The sequence below is a fragment of the Phymastichus coffea genome, unplaced genomic scaffold (genome assembly GCF_024137745.1).
Source record: "Phymastichus coffea isolate CEN01 unplaced genomic scaffold, Cenicafe_Pcof_1.1 PCOF00011, whole genome shotgun sequence".
NCBI classification, from domain to species: Eukaryota; Metazoa; Arthropoda; class Insecta; order Hymenoptera; family Eulophidae; genus Phymastichus; species Phymastichus coffea.
In genome coordinates this window covers 544,236-565,472 of record NW_026706822.1, presented here as the reverse complement: position 1 = coordinate 565,472, position 21,237 = coordinate 544,236, and the positions used below count along the sequence as shown (strand labels likewise).

General features: G+C 36.1%; 1 protein-coding gene across 3 annotated transcripts in view; it reads right to left on the bottom strand.

Annotated features, from left to right (window-relative positions):
* LOC131672115 (spermidine synthase) overlaps window positions 1-21,237 on the bottom strand; it is a 604,553-nt gene that overhangs the window by 549,656 nt on the left and 33,660 nt on the right. The window contains exon 1 of one of the 3 annotated variants that reach the window (XM_058949110.1): window positions 7,859-7,911. The exons of the other annotated variants lie outside the window; for them this stretch is intronic. The gene's annotated coding sequence lies outside the window, so the exon portion shown is untranslated. Of the gene's footprint in view, window positions 1-7,858; window positions 7,912-21,237 lie in introns of those variants that run through there. 3 annotated transcript variants of the gene reach the window in all.

Sequence of the window (21,237 nt, the reverse complement as noted above, 5' to 3'; positions counted from 1 at the left end):
AAATAAGTAAAGTAAAAGAAGATGAGGGGAAAAGAGTGGCTGAAGAAATAAGAAAAGATAAGACGAGAAGAAAATTCTGGGATAAAGTGAATAGCAATAGGAAGAAAAGAATTGGGTTGGATGAAAATATAGGAAAAGAAGAATGGTTCAAGCACTTCAAGGAATAACTGGGAGAGAAAGAAAAGGAAGAAAGCAAAGGGGAAGAAACCAAAGATAGCGAAGGAGAGGAAGGTGAAGAAATCAAAGAAAGAGAAGTAAAAGAGGTAATAAGAAAAATGAAAAAGAAAAAGGCGATAGGAGAAGATGATATAGCAAATGAAGCGTGAATGGAAGGCACGGAAAGCTTGATAAAAGGTATGAGAAAATGCTTAAAAGGAATATGGAACGGAGAAGGATATCCCGGAAGAATGGAGGAAGGGAATAATAGTACCAATATATAAGAAAGGGAGGAACGAAGAAGTAGGAAACTATAGAGGAATACCGCTGATTGATACGGGATATAAAATATATGCGGAAATACTGAGAAAAAAGCTAGAAAGAGAACTAGAAGTTAAAGAAACGCTAAGTGATACGCAGATGGGATTTAGGAAGAAAAGAGGAACAATGGACGCGATATTTATATTAAAAACAATAATAGGGAAGGAAATAAGGGAAAAAGGAGGAAAACTGTTCGTATTCTTTGCAGACATGAAGGCCGCTTTTGATAAAATAAAGAGGAAGGAAATATGGGAAACAATGAAAGAGAAAGGGATAAATAGAATAATTAGGAAAAGAATAGAAGAAATATACAAGAAAACAGGAAGTAAGGTAAAAGTTGGAGGAGAAATAATTGTGGAGTTTGAGACTTACAAAGGCGTAAGGCAAGGGTGCCCTTTGAGCACCACGATATTTAATCTTGCCTTCGCCGACCTGGAAGTGAAGATCAAGCAGGTGCAGGAAGGAGGGATAGTGATAGGAAGGAAGAAAATATGGACATTAGGATACGCAGATGATATAGTGATGATGGCAAAGAGTGAAAGTGGAATGAAAGCAATGCTGAAAAAATTAAAAAGATACCTGGAAGAAAGGGGATTAGAGTTAAATGTAGGAAAATCAAAGATGATAAAATGCAGGAGAGGAGGAGGAAGGGGGAAGGAAGAAGAATTCGAATGGGAAAATGAGAAGATAGAGATGGTGAAAGAGTACAACTACTTTGGATATGTGATAAGCAGAAATAACGGAAATAAAAAGCAGATAAAGAAGGTAGAAGGGAAAATAAATATGGGACTCGGAAAGTTATGGCGGCTAGGAGAAAAGCTATTTTGAGAAAACTGGGAGCTAAGGATGAACCTGTTCGATGCTCTGGCGAAAAGCGTGATTATGTATGGAGCAGAAATCTGGGAATGGAAGAGATATGAGGAAATAGAGAGACTACAACTAAAATACATGAAGTGGGTATTGGGATTAGATAGAAACACGCCAAGTTAATTAATACGATGGGAAACAGGAAGACAAGAAATGAAAGAAACAGCATTAGAAAGAGCAATGAAGTATGAAAACAAAATAAGAGAAGAAAGAGATGGCTCAATAAAAAAAGAAGCATGGAGAGAATTAAAGAAAAGGGAAAGAAATGAAAAAGATAAAAAGGGCAAGATGGAGGAGAGAGAGGAAAGGCTGGAAAAAAATAAAATATTTAGAGAGAGAGAGAAGAGGGAGATGAAATGAGGGAAGAGTTTTGGGAAGAAATAAGAGATGAGCTGAAGAAAAAAGATGAAAAAGAACTAGAATAAAAGCTAGAAAAATCAAGATACATAAACGAGTAGAAAGAGCTGAAAGAAGAAATGAAAAGGTATAGGTTAAAGGAAATTCAAGGAGAGGGAAGAATAAAAGGCCTGCAAATAAAGGAAAGGTTTAGGTTAGGTAATGAAACGAGAGGAAGCAGGTATTGGGAAAAAGAAGAAAATAAGAGATGCAGAATGTGTATGAAAGAGGAAGAAAATTGAAAGTACATGGTAGAAATATGTGAAAACAGCAGAAAGGAAGGGGAAGAATGGGAAAAAATAATAATAGGAAGCAAAGAAAAGATAGCGTGGATGATGGAGATAAAATGGAAAAGAAGAAGAAATGAAGAGAAGAAAGAAAAAGAAAAGCAAGAAGACGAAGCTACAAGACCCTAAGGAGAGACGGAAACAGAAGACAGAGAAGCAAGACTCGCAGACACATCTACACACACATACATACACACACATACACACAAAACACAGACATACGCGCAAACATAAACATACACATACACACACACACACACAAGACACAAGTAACAGCAACTACACAAGCGAGATGAAGCAGGTATTGGAGGATGGAGCAAAATGGAAAAGAAGAAGAATCGAAGAAGAGAAAGAAAAAGGTAAACTAGAAGGCAAATCATAAGATACTAAGGAAAAATAAGTGAGGTTGAGGAAAGAAAAGGCAGAGGGAAACAAGAAAAAGGTGTCAAAGCCTTAATAAGGAGAAAGATAGATGACATGATTAGCAAGAAGGAGAGCAAAAGCAAAGGAAAGGCAAAGGTGAAAAGGCAAAAGAAAGTAATAAAGGAAAAGCTGAAAAGAAAACATGCAAGAAAGAGAAAAAAAAAACAGAAGAGTGGAAAAGGCAGATCTTGGAGAGAGAAAGAGGAAGAGAAGATTAATCAGAAGAAAAATGAGAAGAAAAGAGGAACAGGCAGGAGCAGAAGACAGAGACACAAGAGTTGCAGACACACCTACAAAGGTACATATTATCATTTATTGACCCTTTAAAAATAAACGCTATAAGATTCGTTTCGCCGTAGCGAGCGCACGCGCTGAGCCTTTCCGCGACCAGAGTTCGCGGGATCACGGGAGCGAGATCGCTTAGCGTGCGCGATGAAGTACGCTTAATTCTCTAGGATCCGTAATTGAGCGAGAGCTGGCGCGAGAGAGATTAAGCTGTTTTTGGACCCACCGGGCACCGACGGTCCGTCAGCGAGAAACGACGCCGGCAAAAGCGTAGACCCGCAGGAAACGGCGCTCTGCCGAAGATTGGTAATGCTGTAGGGAGCGCCGCAGCACGGCGTTTGCTTCGTTGTCGACGAATGGTCGCTGCATGAACTGGCTCAGCTTCAAACAACTTCTTCCTCCCTGGCAAACGTGGCTGTCGCACTGATGGCAGTAGTTCATTTCCCGACGGAATTTTGTCCAGTCCAGTCTTTCTCTAGGCGGCCCTAATTACTCGAGAGCTCGTGCCTAACTACCCTTATTCACACTTAATTTTCTAAGCCTCGCGCCGCCGCGCTCCCACTTCTTTCGCCGTCAAAAATTAGCCGAAATCGCTCTCTCTCTCGCTCTTCTCGCTCTCACTCGCACTCACGGCGACACCTCGCCGATCGTCGCGCTCCTTTCTCCCGATCCTGCAAAGACACAAGTATGTATTCGCTATATAGTGTACACTTGGTCGCTGCGTTCATACGAGGAGAGTGCCGCACACAGGGCTAGCGAACATCGCTATAACTCTGTCACACGGAACATTTTATACATTTTTGGGGTTGGAATAGAAATATTATAGTTTCTTGTCCACCATGAAGGTACCATCCACAATACGAGATCTGTCCGGAAAGTATCGGGCCTACGTTTATATCTTCGCGCCATAGTGTTCGAGCGACCTCTACCGGACAGAAACGTCAACAGTAAAGCCTCACGAATCTATTGGTTACTTACTGACACCAGCCAGACGTATAGTTCATGCGCAGCGTGTCTTTGTTTACAGCGCCTTTTTCGCGTTCGTCGTATTTTGATATTGTTAAAAATGACTGAAAAACAAGATCAACGAATTTGCATCAAATTTTGCTTTCAACTCGGAAAAACGAGTTCGGAAACTATTGAAATGATGCAAAAGGCCTTCGGAAGCGAGTGTATGAGCAAAACACGAATTAAAGAGTGGTATAAACGGTTCAAGAATGGTCGCACTTCTGTCGATAGTGATTCTCGTTTCGGCCGACCTTCGACGACAAAAACCGCAGGTAATATTGAGCGGGGGCGAGTTGCAATCGAACAATATCGTTGTATGACTGTGCGAGAATTAGAAGAAGACCTTGGTATACCAAAAACTGTCATTTCAGAAATTTTATCCGAAAATTTAGAAATGAAACGCGTGTGTCCGAAATTCATCCTAAAATTGCTCACAGCAGAGCAGAAGAACATTCGCTTAGAAATCGCTCTGGACAATCTGAAAATGGTCATTAATGATAATTATGTGCTTAGAAAAGTTATTACAGGTTATGAATCATGGGTTTATGGTTATGATCCTGAAACAAAACAATAATTTTTGCCAAGACCAAAAAAAGCACGTCAAAGTCGGAGCAATGTTAAGTCAATGTTAATTGTTTTTTTCGATTGTGAAGGTGTTCTACATCACGAATATGCACCAACAGGACAGACAATCAATAAAGAATACTACGTTCAAATTTTGAAACGTTTGTGTGATGTAGTAAGAAGAAAACGGCTGCACTTTTGGGAAAGTGGTGACTGGCTTCTCCATCACGATAATGTGCCAGCGCATTCATCCAATCTTGTGCAGCAGTTTTTGAGCAAATACAATATCGCATTGATTCAACAACCTCCATACAGTCCCGACATAACCCCTTGTGACTTTTGGCTGTTTCCAAAACTAAAAAAACCACTCAAAGGACACCGATTCGATGACAAAACAACGGTTGAAAACAATGCGACTAGTGTACATAAGGCTATCCCTAAAAGTGAGTTCCAGGACTGTTTTGAAAAGTGGAAACATCGATAGAACCGTGTAATTCAATCAAGTGGGAATTACTTTGCAGGATGCCACCCACCAGATGATAAAGAATAACGCTAGCAAGAAAATAGAAAGGTAGGTCCGATACTTTCCGGACAGACCTTGTATGTTTCTAAGCGTATTATGTTGGTTATGCGGCTACGGCCGGGTCCTTAAGGAGAATTCAGCACCATGGCGGTTCTCAACCGACTCCCAACTTTGTTATCGCGCATTAAAAAAATACTCCTGGAAGTTAACTCGCTGTTATTTCGGCAGTTATTAACAAATCAATGTAAAAAAATCAGAGATGTTCCTCGAAGACTCTAGTTTCTTATAGTGTTAGCTAAAATTCAATACATAACGTGGTATTCCCAAATAAAAAAATTATAACCTCAAAAATTACGAAAAACGTAACTTTGGTTGATAAAAGTTTACTACGAATTTTTGAAAATCCACATTTTTTGATTGCCACATCATTTATTAGCATCTCAAGAATCTGTTTACCAAATTTGAAGCCTTAACGTCCAGAGGAAAGTATTATACACGAGATAATGTAAGCCAACGGCGGACCGCGACATCGATTTTTAGCAACATTTTCGGTCGCGCTGAAAGCTCAACTTTTTCTCTATAAAATATCAGTTTTTACCGTTCAACAACTTCATTAAAATGAATAATTTCTAAAAAAATTTTGCGTCGCTCCATAAGAACTTATGTATAACCTATACGAAATAAGTCAACTTCGCTATTAAATATCTCAAAATTTTCCTCGGCTACCCTAATAAATAATTATACCGTCGGATTCAGCACGTTTTTATATGTCGAAATAACTACAACAGACCTCTAAAATTTTCGCGCTGGAGCCTCCTATGACCACCTCGTATAGATATGATTTGAGTGCCCTCAGATGGGTTAGTTTGGAAAAGGTGAATTTCTTAAATTACTTCTGTTGCGAAAGCAGCCTTACCTTACAACATTTTGTAAAAAGAATTGCTGTTATGTGATGGACATATTTGATGTAATATTTTAAAATTTACCCCTGTCATGATTTCTCATTTAATTTCCGGGCAATTCTAATGCATTTAAAAAAATTTGATGAAAAGTTTTTGGAGTATTTTTAACATATATTTTCTACGTCATAAATGAACATTTAAAAAAATTAATATTATCAATTGATGTTATAAGAATAAATAAGTTTCTGTGTTGTGACACGACTTCGGAAATATATCGGGTAAATATGTAAACCATTATTCCAGAAATCCTTTGACAAGTATCCTAGAAATATAGCTAGCAACTTCCTCGGAAGCTTCCTAGAAATATTTCTTGAAATGTTTACGCAAGTCTCCTGAAACGTTTCTCAGAAATATTTCTAACCATGAAAAAAATATTTCATTGAACGGTTTCTGCAAGATTTTTAAAATATTCTAGAAATCTATATCTAGAAACATTTCTGAACAATTTTACGAAATATTATTTGTAAAATTGTGGCACGACTTCAGTGACATATCGTGAAAATATTTCAGCCATTACTTTTGAAATATTTTAGCAAGAATTCTAGAAATATTGCTAGCAATTTATTTAAAATCTTTCTCGAAATATTTCTTGAAATGTTCCTACAAGTTTCCTGAAACGTTCCTTAGAAATTTTTTTAAATGTGATAAATGATATTTGTGTGAAAGATGTCTACAATGTTTAAGTAATATTTCATGAAGTATTACGCTGAAATATTTTGATTAACTGTTTGAAACTCGTCTGAAATATTTTTACAAGTTTTCTCTGAAATATTTCATTTAATGTATAAACATTTCGGATCAATACTCCTATTTTGTAAATTGGCTATGCATAAAGATAATCATAAAGAAATTATATGTACAATTACAAGACAATTGAAAGAAAAGTGATATTCTAAAGAATTACATTAACTACGGGTTCTGCTTTCCTCCAAGCTAAATTCTTTCTATTAACTTTTTCATCGATAAACTGAGATTCATCTCTTCTACTTGGAATTTTCATGGGTCAATTAGCATTTCCAATTCTTAGATGTAGAAAAGTATGGCGCATTAGAATCTTTTAGTGCATATCCATTCGAAAGTTACATTTATTTCATCAAAAAATTTATTCGGAAAGGAGAACGACCACTACAACAAATGGCTAGATGGTTGGTGGAGTATGAAGCTCGAAAAACAATTAAATATTCCTTTACTTCTAAAAAAGATAAATTCCAAAAAGATAGGCTGCATTATAATGGAACACTCACTGATAACTACCCTCGTGGCACGCAATATAAAGTATTAATTGTTAACGATTTATATCGTATTAATACGTCTAACGATCAAAACAATTCCGTTATGTTAGGAGACAGTACTGTATTGATAGTTTGTAATTTTGTAAAACACGGTAAAAACGTATACGCTTTGGTAAAAAATATGTAGTTTATAGAGATTTGTTTGTCTTGCCAAATTTTCGAAGTAGTATGTTCTATATTAATTTTGTAAGAGAAGCGGGACATATTGAGTGTTGGTCGTGTGATGAAATTTACTGCAAAATTTGAGTAGGGCACTAGAGAATACAGTTACTCTAAAAATTAGAAAAGTTGTTGTTATTTAACGGGACCAGCCTGTTTTAGATAGAAAAATTTATGAATCTTTGTTATTGTCGCGTAAAAATAATTGTAATGAAGATATCGTTACACAATTTATTTCACCATAAAAAGCTCCATGTTAGCAACTTTAAATTTCTTTTTTATACGCTTCAAAAAATCAATTACGGGTCCTAAGAAACACGTAGTCATCCGATACTTTTTGTTTTAATTGAAAGTATTTTCCAAAGTTTCGTGGCAATCACTGAATTTGATTTCGAGAAAACTTGGAAATACAGCGGGAGTTGATATAGGAATATCGTTCACCAGTATTTCCAAGTTTTCTTGAAAACAAATTCACTGATTGCCTCGAAGCTTTGGGAAATACTTTCAAGCTAGTACATAAGCACAATGTTCTCTAGTCGTGCGACCATTACACAATCCTGCATCGATTTATTTTGGGAAAGATAGGAGTAATTTTTAAAGTATTATTTGGCGTACCATCTGGATCAAGCCGTAGGATTACGCCATCACGTCAGGTTTCTGAGTAATCCTATCCTAAAAGTTAAAAAGTGACGTTTATTGCCATATTTAAATTTGTGTCACTGTATGAAAAAATTAATTTTTTTGTTAAACTAATGATGATATCTTGAAGAGCTACTGTTTAGCTTCAGGAAGCACCATCGAATTTTCTTAGTACTATTTTTCCGGTAAAGAAATGATGGATTAAACTACCGAAAATACCGCTAGCTCGTAATATTCCAATTTTAGTTGGACAAATTTCTTTGGCTAATAAAACAAAGAAAATTATATCTATTGAAGATGTCTTGATAACAATAGCATTCAAAGTAAACTACATGAAACTAGTATTCAATATACAATCCTTGTACGATATGTATGTAGCACCTGTTATATACGAGGTGTATTCAAAAAGTAAGGTGACTTTGTATTTTTAAGAAAAAATATTTATTTATTTATCAATATTTATGTTGTCCCCTTCAAAGTAATCCCCCTCAGATACAATATACTTATGCCAACGGTTTTTCCAATCCTCAAAGCACTTCTCATAAGCACTTTTCGGTATAGCCTTGAGCTCTTCCAGCGATGCAGTCTTTATCTCTTCAATCGTTGCAAATCTCCGTCCTTTCATAGGTCTCTTTAGTTTTGGGAACAAGAAAAAGTCACACGGGGCCAAATCCGGTGAATATGGTGGCTGAGGCATGATTGTGGTGTTGTTTTTGGCCAAAAAATCTCTCACAAGCAAAGATGAGTGAGCAAGGGCATTATCATGATTCAAAAGCCATGAATTGTTTTCCACAATTCTGGGCGTTTTCTTCGTATTGCTTCTCGCAAACGGCGCATAACTTCAAGATAAAACTGTTTATTGACCGTACGTCCATATGGTAAGAACTCCTGATGAACCACGCCATGGTAATCGAAGAAAACAATGAACAAAACTTTGACATTTGATCGAACTTGGCATGCTTTTTTCGGTCTTGGCTCATCTGGGCTCTTCCATTGGGACGTTTGGACTTTGGTTTCGATATCATAACCATATACCCACGATTCGTCACCAGTTATGATCCTTTTGAGTAAATCTGGGTCGTCGTTGACGTCATTCAATAGTTCTTGAGCGATGCTCATGCGACGGTTCTTTTGGTCAAAATTTAGCAATTTCAGAACAAACTTCGCTGACACACGTCTCCTGCCCAAAACATTAGAAAAAATTTCATGGCACGAGCCAAGCGATATACCAACATCCTCAGCAACTTCTCTGATAGTGATTCAACGATTTTCCAGAACAATTTTCTTCACTGCTTGAACGTTTTCATTAGTTGTTGACGTGCTTGGGCGTCCAGAGCGACGCTCGTCATTGGTATCTTCCCGGCCATCTTGGAAGAGTTTGTACCACTTGTAAACATTTTTTTTACTCAGAACAGTTTCACCGTATGCCATCGTCAACATTTCAAGTGTTTCGTAGCACTTTATTTTATTTTTTACACAAAATTTGATGCAAATCCTTTGATCCATATTTTTCGATAGCAAGAAATCGCCGAGCACGCAAAACACTTATAACCTTTACGCCTCTCACAACCAAACAAAAAATGCTATACACTTGAAACTTGGTACAGATGTTCGGGAAGAGTGTACCAACATAACAAAACAAAATCGATAATCGAAAGAACGTTGCCCGTGGAATTTGAAAAGTCACCTTACTTTTTGAACACACCTCGTATACCGCCACGCTATAACCCCAGACCGTAACAATCCAATCCTCTAAACCCACGGATCGTGTATACCGTGACGCTATAAATCCAGATCACTACATTTTAATTCTCTTGGTCGTATGGCTTTGTACCCTGTGACGCTATCACCCCCAGACCGCTACAGCTAAAAATTATATGAGGCTTGCATAAATCTTGTCTATTGATGGGAAACCATCTAAATACCGTCTTTACTTTCAAGATATTTCTTTTTTTTTGTAGTTACTAATGGTCTTGATTTGATCTTCTCATAAGTGTTGTTTTGTTTTGAATAAATGTGGTTATAGCGTCGGGGGGTAAAGGTCTCTTAAGTTAAGGAAATTCAATTGTAACAGTTTGGAGTTATGCCGTCGCGGAGTACAGGGTCCTTGGGTGAAGGAAATCGAGATATAACGATCTGTACTTATAGCGTTGTGGAATGAATAAAGGGTTAATGTTAATAATAATGAATTAAGGGTTCGTGGGTTTAGGAAATTAGGCTGTACCGTTACGACGTAAAGAGCACGTGGTTTAAGGAAATTGGATTGTACCGTCCCGGGATAAATGGTATGTGAGTTGAGAAAATTGGGTTTGGGGTTATAGCAACGCGGGCTGATGATTTAACGAAATTTCAATGATCAGAGTTATACCGTGGCAGAGTACAGGGCTTGAACTTTACTTTTGATGTTATTGTTATCAATACATCTTCAATGGTTGTAATTTTTCTTGTTTTATTAGCCAGAAAAACTTTTCTTATTTGAAACGGAATTCCGAAAAAACGATATTTTAGATAGTTTGTTCCGTCATATCTCTGCCAGAAAAAATAGTACTGTGGAAAGTCCTTAAAATGTGTCATTTAATTATTGCTTTTGTCATTTAATTATGGTTTTTCTATATCTTGTAGCAAAATGAAAAAATTTGCAATCATCAGAGATGAAGAGAGTATTGTCAGAGTTATCTGTAGCGTTTGGCTGACCGAAGAGGAAACTGAAATGAATTGACCACCATACAAAAAAAGATCATCAGAAACTGATCGATCAAGAGCTTCCAAAACCATATTGGACACTGTATCCGATCGCTTTCATAAAATCTAATGGTTTATATTTTATTACCTATAAATACCATTCAAGGTATGAGGTGAAATTTAAAAAAAGGTGACTTTTTATTTTTATGAAAAAAAAATTTATTTATTCATCAATATTTATGTTGTTGCCTATAAACTTAACCCCCAGGATATAATACATTGATCACAATTTTCCAATTCTCGAAGCATTTCCAAAAATCATTTTTTGTAATTTTGTTCAGCTCCACCTTCGATTTACCTCCTCAATCGTTGCAAAACGACGTTCTTTCATGGATTTCTTCAGTTTCAGGAATAATAAAAAGTCGCAGGGAGTCAGGTCTGGTGAATACGGTGGTTTTGGCATCATTAGTATGTTGGTTTTAGCCAAAAATTCGCTCATAAACAACAATATGTGAACAGGGGCGTTATCATGGTGTTCAGGATGATAATAACATAGTTACCGTTTTTTAATCAGTTCCGTGCGTTAAAATGATTTCCGGAATCGCGTGTTTCGAATCGCCTCTCTGACTCAGATATTTAATGCATTTGTTTCAATTTCAAATGGGCACATAGGCCTACAGCTCAAATCATCTGGTGACGCTGGTTTATGATCGGGCTATAACTACGATAATTGTGAAGTAAGGTAAGCAAAACAATGAACTGCGTCCGTAAGCTGTACCACGAGATCAAATAACGATTTTGAAATCGGCGACTGTGCGCTCGGTCTCGCGTATGAAATGTAAGCTAGCTTAAGAAAATACATGTACAGAATTTGAACGTTGATAAGTGGTATGCTTAATAAATAGGAATCCAACTAAACTGAATGAAAGAAATAATGTAATGCGGCGAATAGAGCGAATCAGCGTGCGTAATTATAAGATTCATGCAAGATATTTCATAGAATGCGAAGGGAGTACGTCTGTTTTTTGCCATCAGATTAGTCTGCCCCGTGCTTGGACAAATGCCATCAAAATTTCGAATAGCCGAATCCGTCGTACAAGCTCGTCTTACGCGCATAGGCGTGAAAAACATGAAGGATTTCCCAGTTAAAGAAAAGTAGGAGGCGATTATATCTCACTACTATCGAAATTGCGGGGCGGGGGGGGCCAGAAAGGCCTCACCGGAATCGAATCAAAAAAGAGAGCCTCTGGCAAGAACACATGATGCACCACTCTCCTGCAATAAAAGAAAACTGTAAGCAAAACTTTCACATTGGATCGGAGTTGACGTGCTTTTTTTTGGTTATGCTGATCCAGAATGCCTCCACTGGGACGATCGAGACTTAATTTCGACGTCATAACCGTATACTTGTGTTTCGTCAACTGTTATGACTCTTTTGAGTACATCTGGGTCTTCGTTGACGTTATTCAATAGCTCTTGAGCGACGCTCATGCGACAGTTCTTTTGGTTAAAATTGAGCAATTTCGGAACAAATTTCGTTGACACTAGTCTCATGCCCAAAATATTGGGTTAAAATCGCTTGACACGAACCAAATGAGATGTCGATATCATCAGCAACTTCTCTAATGGTATTTCGACGATTCCCTAACAGTATTTTTTTTCGCTTCTTAAAGGTTCTTATCAGTTGTTGACATGCTGGGCCGTCCAGAGCGAGACTGGTGTCTTCTCGGCCTTCTCGGAAGAATTTTTCCTACTTGTAAACATCTTTTTTAACTTGAAGTAGACTTACCTTATGCCACTGTCAACATTTTAAGTGATTTGAAACTTTTTGATTCTATTTTTCACACAAAATTTGACGCAAACTCTTTGATTCATGTTTTTAGACAGCAGATAATCGTGGAGCATACACCATTTCTAATCTTTACGCCTCTCATAAATAAACAAAAAATGCTGTACACTTGAAATCGTATACAGATGTTAGGGACGAGTATATAACAACATAATATGAATAAGAAATCAAAGATCGAACGGACAAAGCCCGCAAAAAAGTCACCTAATTATTTTATCACACCTCGTATATGAACAATTCTACCAAAAAAATCCCTTAATTCGGTTCAACTTTTGATAAGAAAATTGGGGTATGCGCTCTTAATTTCTTCATATTCTTATTCTATAATATATTCGAAAATAGAAAAAAATGTGCCCTTCACCGGGGACATTTGGGACACCCACTTTCTTCGACCGAAAGTCCAATATTTATGCAAAATAGAAAATGGTTCTCTGTGCTTTTTTTGAATTTTATTCAAAACTGAAAAAATCTGGCGCTAATATGAGATTATATTCGGATTCGTCGTTGAAAAATATATCAAAAATCATATTTTTTTCATTTCTAACTGCAAATTTGGCACTCCACAAACTGCAAAAGTATAAAATTCCAAAGGCCGATTTTGCGTATTTTTTGCCGTTTTTGGGTTTTTCGTTGTTTTATTGCGGATAATTAAAAACAGAAATGATGACATCATTCTGACTCCATATTCGGATTCCTCAGATGAAAATACATTGAAAACTATGTTTTAGTTTATTTCTTACTTAAAAATTTCCCCACGCAGTGCTGTAGAATAAAAAAAAAGTCAAATAAAAGTATGTGAACTCTGAAATTTTACTATTTTTACGTTTCTTTGCATCCCTACAGATTGTCAAGCTCTGACGAAGTCAATTTTGCAGTTGAAAAATAAATAAAATATAGGTTTTGGTGTATTTTTTAACGAGAAATCCAAATATGAGCTCAGATTAACGTTAACTCTTTTCGGTTTTGGGAAAACTCAAGAAAAGCACAAAAAATTATGTTCTTCTTTACATGAAGTTTAGTATTTCGGCCGACATGACAAAGGTGTTTCGAGTGTCCCCGGTAAAGGGCACATTTTTTTTCTAGTTTCTGATATATTATAGAATGAGAATGTGAAGGAAGCGGAGCGTACACCCAAATTTTCAAAAGTCGAACAGAATTGAGGGTATTTTTTTGGTGAAACTGCTCATATAGTCTATGATTGAACTTGAACATTAAAATGAAGTTGAAGGCTAAGAGCCGTGAGAAAGAGGAAAGGATTATCATCGCCTGGAAATAATGCTCCTCAATTGCAAGCCTTTCCACCAGCTCTGAAGGCGCCACGTGTTCTGCTCGATCCGTCAGTTTCACTGTCTAAAATAGATCTTGCTAATCAAAAAAAGAAGAGAACTGATTCAAATACAAAAATGACTTCTGACGATGATCTGAGCGCCATTGACGTTGAAGAAGTCAATAATAATTTGTTGCAATCCCAAGCATCTTCTTCCGGTATTAGATTGTTAAATAAAGAAAGTTTACCAATTGGATCTTTAGGATTGAGGGAAATGCTTCAGATAGTGTTTGGTAAAACGATTATTATAATTCTTATAATTAATTTTCGACTGTAAGGACTAAGGTTTAGATAATTTTTTATTAGAAATTCACACTTCGATAGCTCGATTTAAGGGGACTAGATGGGCCTTACTAGATAAAATTGAGTGTCATCTTTAACGGCGTATAAAAATAGTCGCAATAAAAATATCGAAAATAAAAATATTCTTTTATCTTACAGTACTCTATGAAAACTTTAGTGATTTGTCTTATAAGCTCCAAAATCTTAATTACTTAATTACTTAATCAGGCGCCTTATAAAGTTTCCTCAACCGTAACCCTTTTTTTATTGAAAAAATATGATTTTTCTGACCGTTAGAGTGATCCAAAATCACTTTGCGATGTCTAATTTTTTTCGCTAGAATCTGTATTACGGATTAAGTGAACACTTTTTAAAAAGAGCTATTTTTTCATGTTTTTTGATCGATTATTCGAATTTCATTAAGAAAATAAAGTCATCGATTTTAAGAAATCGGTAAAAAAATATGAAAAAATAGCTCTTTTTAATATATGTTCACTTAATCTGTAATGCAGTTTCAAATGAAAAAAATCAGACGTCGCAAAGTGATTTTGGATCACTTTGACGGTCAGAAAAGCATGTCAAAGTCTTATTTTTGAATAATAAAATCGCGGTTGAGAGGACTTTCTAAGGCTCCAAATTAAGATTGTGAAGCTTTTAACATGAATCACCAAAGCTGTCAGAGAGTACTTTGAAATAAAAAAAGATTCATTTCGATATGTTAATTGGGACTATTTTGATACGCGAATAATGATGGCTTACAATTTTATCCATTTAACCCCATCTGGTCCCCTTAAGGGGGTATCACTTAATAGATGACAAAAAATGTCTATAAATGAAAAAATCGATTTTTTATCACTCTATTGAGGGATACCCCTTTATTCGGACAGTTCTTCAAATTTAACAAATGCAATGCAAAACAAATAAAATGCATTCGCTCCTCACTACATCCTTGCATTCCATAGACAATAGAATAAACAATTAACATGGTAAACAATACTCTTATTTTTCATTGTTACTTTTTCATATTATGAGTTATGTAGAAATATATATTATTATAGAAATGCAAAAATAATTGCTTACAAAAGTGAATGCAGTCGAGCTGAAAATGGCTAATATGAGCAAAAAATTAGATAATGTGCAAAACGTGCGGGGTATTGGCAACGAAGCTTCCGCTTGTGCTGAGCTTATTAAAAGCATGATTAAATACTTTTCCATGGAAGATGATGAAGAGGAAATAAGTGTCGAGTTTGTTCAAAATAAACTGAAGGCTGAAAGTAAATTCAGGAAGGATTTGGTAACTACTTATATACTTAATTTATTCAAGTCTTAATATATTTATACTTAATTTATTTATGTCTCACACGAACGCGATTTGAGGCTCCATTGCGTTACCGACTAAATCAAAAGAGCGTATTTAAGGTTTACTCTCAAATAAATAATAAGTCGAAAATAAATAAGTCGAAACTTTTTGAGGATAATCATTTTAAATAAGAGTGTACTCTAATCTCCTATTCCACAAAATTGCTGTGGAAATTAATAAAAAAAAAGTTAAAAATTGTATGCACAGTAATTTGAAATTCAAAATTTCTTAAATTATGTTTATGAAAATAAAAGTTCAGCTCTCTCTGTTAATGCCCAATAAATATTCCCAAAAAGATTCAATTTGATCAATTTACTTTATTGTATGAAAATATCTTGAAAAGCTTTATTTGATTCCGTCAAGAACGCAACCGAGCATTAACATATTTTCAGAGTTTTCCGGGATCTATTTTTTTTAATGAAAGTATTATCTAAGGTTTATAAATAAATGAATAAATTATATAAATGAACCAATTCAGTTACAGGAGCAATTATAGTTGCTATCTATTTGCCTTCTTTTTTCTATGATAAATGTTCCGACACAGTTAATTGCCTGCGATTATATAAACTTAATTTATATAATATGGTGTTCAATGATGGTATAGAATAAATATTAAATATAAACTTTTATTATTCAAATGTACACATTGGATTAGGACCGAACTCGTCGATGGCTCTCAGTTAACTGAACTAGCTGTGGTCACTGGTAGATATTTTATTTTTTTGAAACCCGAAAATCGAGAGAGAAAACTCAAAATAAGCGTCAACCCGACTCACTTATCGAACTACATCTCAAGGAACGAAAGAAAATAAACTTCACTCAAATGAGCATAGCCTGCAGGCCTCATGAGAAACACATGCGACTAAGGCCATACAAGTCTGCGTGCAATTCGAAACGCGACCGGGGAAAACAGCTATTTTCATGGGGACTGCACCTTTCGAACATGCGTTGACGCTTGTTTCGAATCACGTTCCGAGTAATAATTAAATATCATACAAACACAAATTATAAACATATAACTATATTAAAAACTGATAATACAATGACGTGAACAAAATGATATTAAAATTCTTAATATTGTACAATAAAATTGTAACAATCACTTATAAAAATCGATTTTTTAGAAATTTTTTTTTCAATTTTCTCCTGAAGAAAAGGTGTTTTCGTTTAAGGGACCAGAGGAGGTTTCTGAGTGAAAATTCGAAGCTTTGTTCATTGCCACGTGGAATTTGTTCGTATTAAGATATCGACGTGGAATCGTATCGACATATTCATTAGCATAATTTTTACAGTGCAATAAACAAGATGCCATGCAAACAAAAACGGTTACATAATCCTTAATCTTATTATCTATTCTGCTTTTACGTCTACGTTCTTTGATATAGAATGAACCGCAATAATCTACTCCTACATTGACAAACGCCCGAGTGAGCTATGTTCTTACCTCCGGCAGATTGCCCATTTTATGTTGTAGAAGTTTTGTGTTTGCTCGAAAATATGTCACACAGCGACGAATTATCTTCCTCGCCCCATTTCTCTCATCTATCGGCCAGTACTTTTGACACACCGAGTATAATGTCGTCTGCATACCCGCATGATGAGAACTCTCATGAAAATGATTAAAGATTAAATCAGTAAGAAAGTGCGTCCTCGGCAATATAATCAGATGTTTTCTTTTGTAAGAAATAGTTGCATTTCCTAGTTGACCTCTAACGCGTAATAGCCCAATTTTATCGACAAGAGGATCTAGGTTAATGATTCGATTACTCTTTTCTAGTTGTTTGGTTTTTCTAAGCACTGTATTTCATAATGGAAATTCTTCTTTTGATCCAATTTGATTATCGCATTTTTGGCTCGTTCTAATTCTGTTGGCGTTAAGCCCTTGCAAATCTCTACGATTTCCTTTATATTAAAACTTCGCCTTTTGAAATACCGAAATGCTTCGAAAACTCGAAACCATGCGGCAACCACTCGTTTGAGTTTACGAAAGATAGAAAATCATTTAAATGGATCAAAATTAATCGCTAACTTTAAGCACGTGATCCTTTTGGTTTCCGGCAAAACCTTTTGAGTTTGCTTGAAGTGAGATATCGGTCAATGTGGTTCTCCTAAATTAATAAAATTTGGTCCATTAAAATATAAATGGTTTTTCTTAAATTCGTATGGCAATTGTCCTCGTGACGACGCATCTGCTGGATTATCGAACGTGCGTGCGTGTCGCCAAAATTTTATTTCTGTTTTTGCTTGTATTTGTGAAACTCGGTTGCTCCAAAGGTTTTCAATAGATGCGCAGGTGTGAGTATCCAATGTAAAACTATTTCTGCATCGATCCAAAATATTACTGAATCGAATGTGATCTTCATTGACTTTTTAACTAAACCATACAATTCAGCCAATAATAGAGCGGCCCACATTTCTAATCGTGGCACAGTAAGTTTTTTCAAGGGCGCTACGCGAGTCTTCGTACATAGTAGTGTGCATTGGCACTTGCCGTATGTTTCGTACGATACCAAATAAATACAAGCCCCATACCCCTTTTCGCTCGCGTCGCTAAAACCATGTAGTTGTGTTGTCTTAGCTCCCTCAATTATTGGCATACGCGGAAATGATATATCATTCAGTCCTACCAATTATCTACAGAATTTTTGCCAATCGCGATAGATATAAAATGGAACTGACTCGTCTCACGTAACTCTGGCTTGCCATAAGTTTTGCATAATCAGTTTTGAATATAAAATGACTGGGCCTAGTAAACCGAGTGGGTCGAATAATTTCGCTATCTCTGACAAGACCATTCTTTTCGTAACCCGCGAAGAGATCTGTGGAGGGATTATCTCATAAATGAGGCAGTCTTGACGTATCTTCCAATACATACCAAGTGCCTTCAAGGCAGTTTCCTTATCAATTAAAATAGAATTGTCTAAGTTTTTTTCATCCATTCCGTCGAGAATTGTTTCATCGTTTGAAACCCATTGACATAAGTTGAGTTGAGCTCGGCTTAGGCTCTGTTATCTCCTCATATATTTGTCGAGCTTCTCCGCACGAATTTGTACCGGTAATCAAATTGTCTACATACATATCGCTCGTTAAAATCTTAGCGGCTAGTGGGAATTAACCTCCTTCGTCTTGAGCCAACTGGTGTAGACATTGCATAGCTAAGAACGGAGTTCTTTTTAATGTTACAGTATTCAAGTTATGTGTCTTCATATTTTCCCCTTCCGACCATAAAAGCTTTAAAAACTTGCGATCTTCTTCTCGCACAAGAAATTATAAAAACATCTTCTCGATATCTGCCATTAACACGTATTTGTATGCTCTGAATCGTAAAAGAAGCGTAAAAAGAATATCTTGTATTGTCGGACTGGCCATCAATATGTCACTCAATGATAAGCCCGAGGAAGTTTTTGTTGACGCGTCGAAAACTACGCGTAATTTAGTGGTGTTACTCACTTCCTTTATTACCGCATGATAAGGCAGATAAAAACCAGAGTTATCCCACGAATCAGACAGTGACATGTGATTTGCTTCTAATAGTCTATTAATCGCGTCTGAATGTTCCTTCTTGAAGGTAGCGTTTTTTGCAAATTTATTGTTCAAATGCTGTATTCGTTTAAAAGCCAATGCCCTCAATTCACCTATAAGTTACGGCGGTTTCTTCAACGGCAGGGCTACGATATAACGTTCGTTTTGATCGCGATCTACGTGTTTTTTGAAGTGGACTTTGCAGTCAAGTTCTTCCTGCGTGAACTGTGTCTCTCCCGGCAATTCTTCGATAATCCAAAATTTTTCGATGGTTTTTTTTAATTCCGTAATCATATAACTTGTGGAATCCCCTTGTTTATTTCTTCTTGAAACATCTAAACCGCCACCTATAATCCATCTCAACTGCGTCTTCTGCAGAATAAGGTCATTATTATTTTCTAATAAATTGATGCTCCCAATGCAAAAGATCGACAGGGTTGTTCCTGATCCAATCAACATATCTACCGGCGCCGGCTTATGAAAATCGGGATCCGCTAATCGAATTTTATTCGTTATTTTCAGTTTTTCTCGAAGTATAATACAAGACGGTACTGCGTCTGAAATACTCGACACAATAACAAAACAAAGAGTTCGTTTGAACTCTCTATATACGGATTGAAAAGTTATATTTACCATGCTGTTAATGGTTGTAGAAAGATTATTTACAGCGCGTACAGAAATACAACACAGAATTTCCTTAAACTGCAATTTTCGTGCAAGCGTAGATGTGATAAAATTAGCAGTAGCACATGTATATCAAGAAGAGTGCGTGCAAGATGTTGTTTATTTTTAATATCCAGAACGTTTACTAGAGTGGTCGTCATTAACTGGAAGGTTGGTAGAGAAGTTACCGCGTTGAAACAAAAATTTGATTTTGATTGTCATGCTTCCGATTTTGTGCTTTCCTTTTCCTTTGAGAAGTGTAGCAAGGAGTGATGCCTCCTTTCACACACATTTTTTGCACACTCCTGATTTGCAATCCTTAGTTAGTTCTTCATGTTGTTTTAAGCAGTTGTAACAGAAATGGGCATTTTTTGCAATTTCATAATGCGCATTTGAAGTCATGTCCGAGCTAATAAACTTCTCGCATTTAAAAATTGGATGATTTGCTGCGCACACTGGACAGCTTTTTGAAGTTATGGTGGTGAAAGATTGACCGTATAACTTTCTCCTTTTCGTTGAGTGATCATGATTGTTTCCATTTATCGCAGACTCGTTTTGGTCAACTTTGCGCTTAGATAAGCGAGTGGATCTCAAGTACGAAAAGTCTGTCAAATCTTCAAGTTTAGGATACAAGTCTCTCTTTCATGTTGACTCCCATCTCTCGTATGTAAATTTATGTAATTTCTCTTCAATAATCGCGACGACGATTTCCTTCGGTATATTTACTCTTAACGCCTTCAGTGCATCCGCGTATTGTGGCGCCTCGTCTGCGAGATCGAGTAAACCATTGTAACTCTCCCAATATCCAAAATCCCAATCAAAATAAGCATCAACCCGACTCACTTATCGAACTACATCTCAAGGAACGAAAGAAAATAAACTTCACTCAAATGAGCATAGCCTGCAGGCCTCATGAGAAACACATGCGACTAAGGCCATACAATTCTGCGTGCAATTCGAAACGCGACCGGGGAAAACAGCTATTTTCATGGGGACTGCACCTTTCGAACACGCGTTGACGCTTGTTTCGAATCACGTTCCGAGTAATACTTAAATATCATACAAACACAAATTATAAACATATAACTATATTAAAAACTAATAATACAATGACGTGAACAAAATGATATTAAAATTCTTAATATTGTACAATAAAATTGTAACAATCACTTATAAAAATCGATTTTTTAGAAATTTTTTTTTCAATTTTCTCCTGAAGAAAAGGTGTTTTCGTTTAGGGGACCAGAGGAGGTTTCTGAGTGAAAATTCGAAGCTTTGTTCATTGCCACGTGGAATTTGTTCGTATTAAGATATCGACGTGGAATCGTATCGACATATTCATTAGCATAATTTTTACAATGCAATAAACAAGAGCTTCTATTCAAGATGTGAAACGCCCTCTGGCTCCCTTAACTTGTTATTATCTTAACTTTATAAATTATTATGGTTATGCGTCAGGCATAAAAAATCTCGTTTCCTATTTTTCGAATAAAATACAAATTATAAATTCTGATATTCATTTTTTGACTTGATATTTACTTTAATTATTTCAGATGTACTGCTGCATTACCAGAAGCAGAACACTATCCAAAACTCTATATGTGCGAAATATGTGTGGATGTGTATGTATATGTATATATATATACATCCACACATGAACATCACAATAT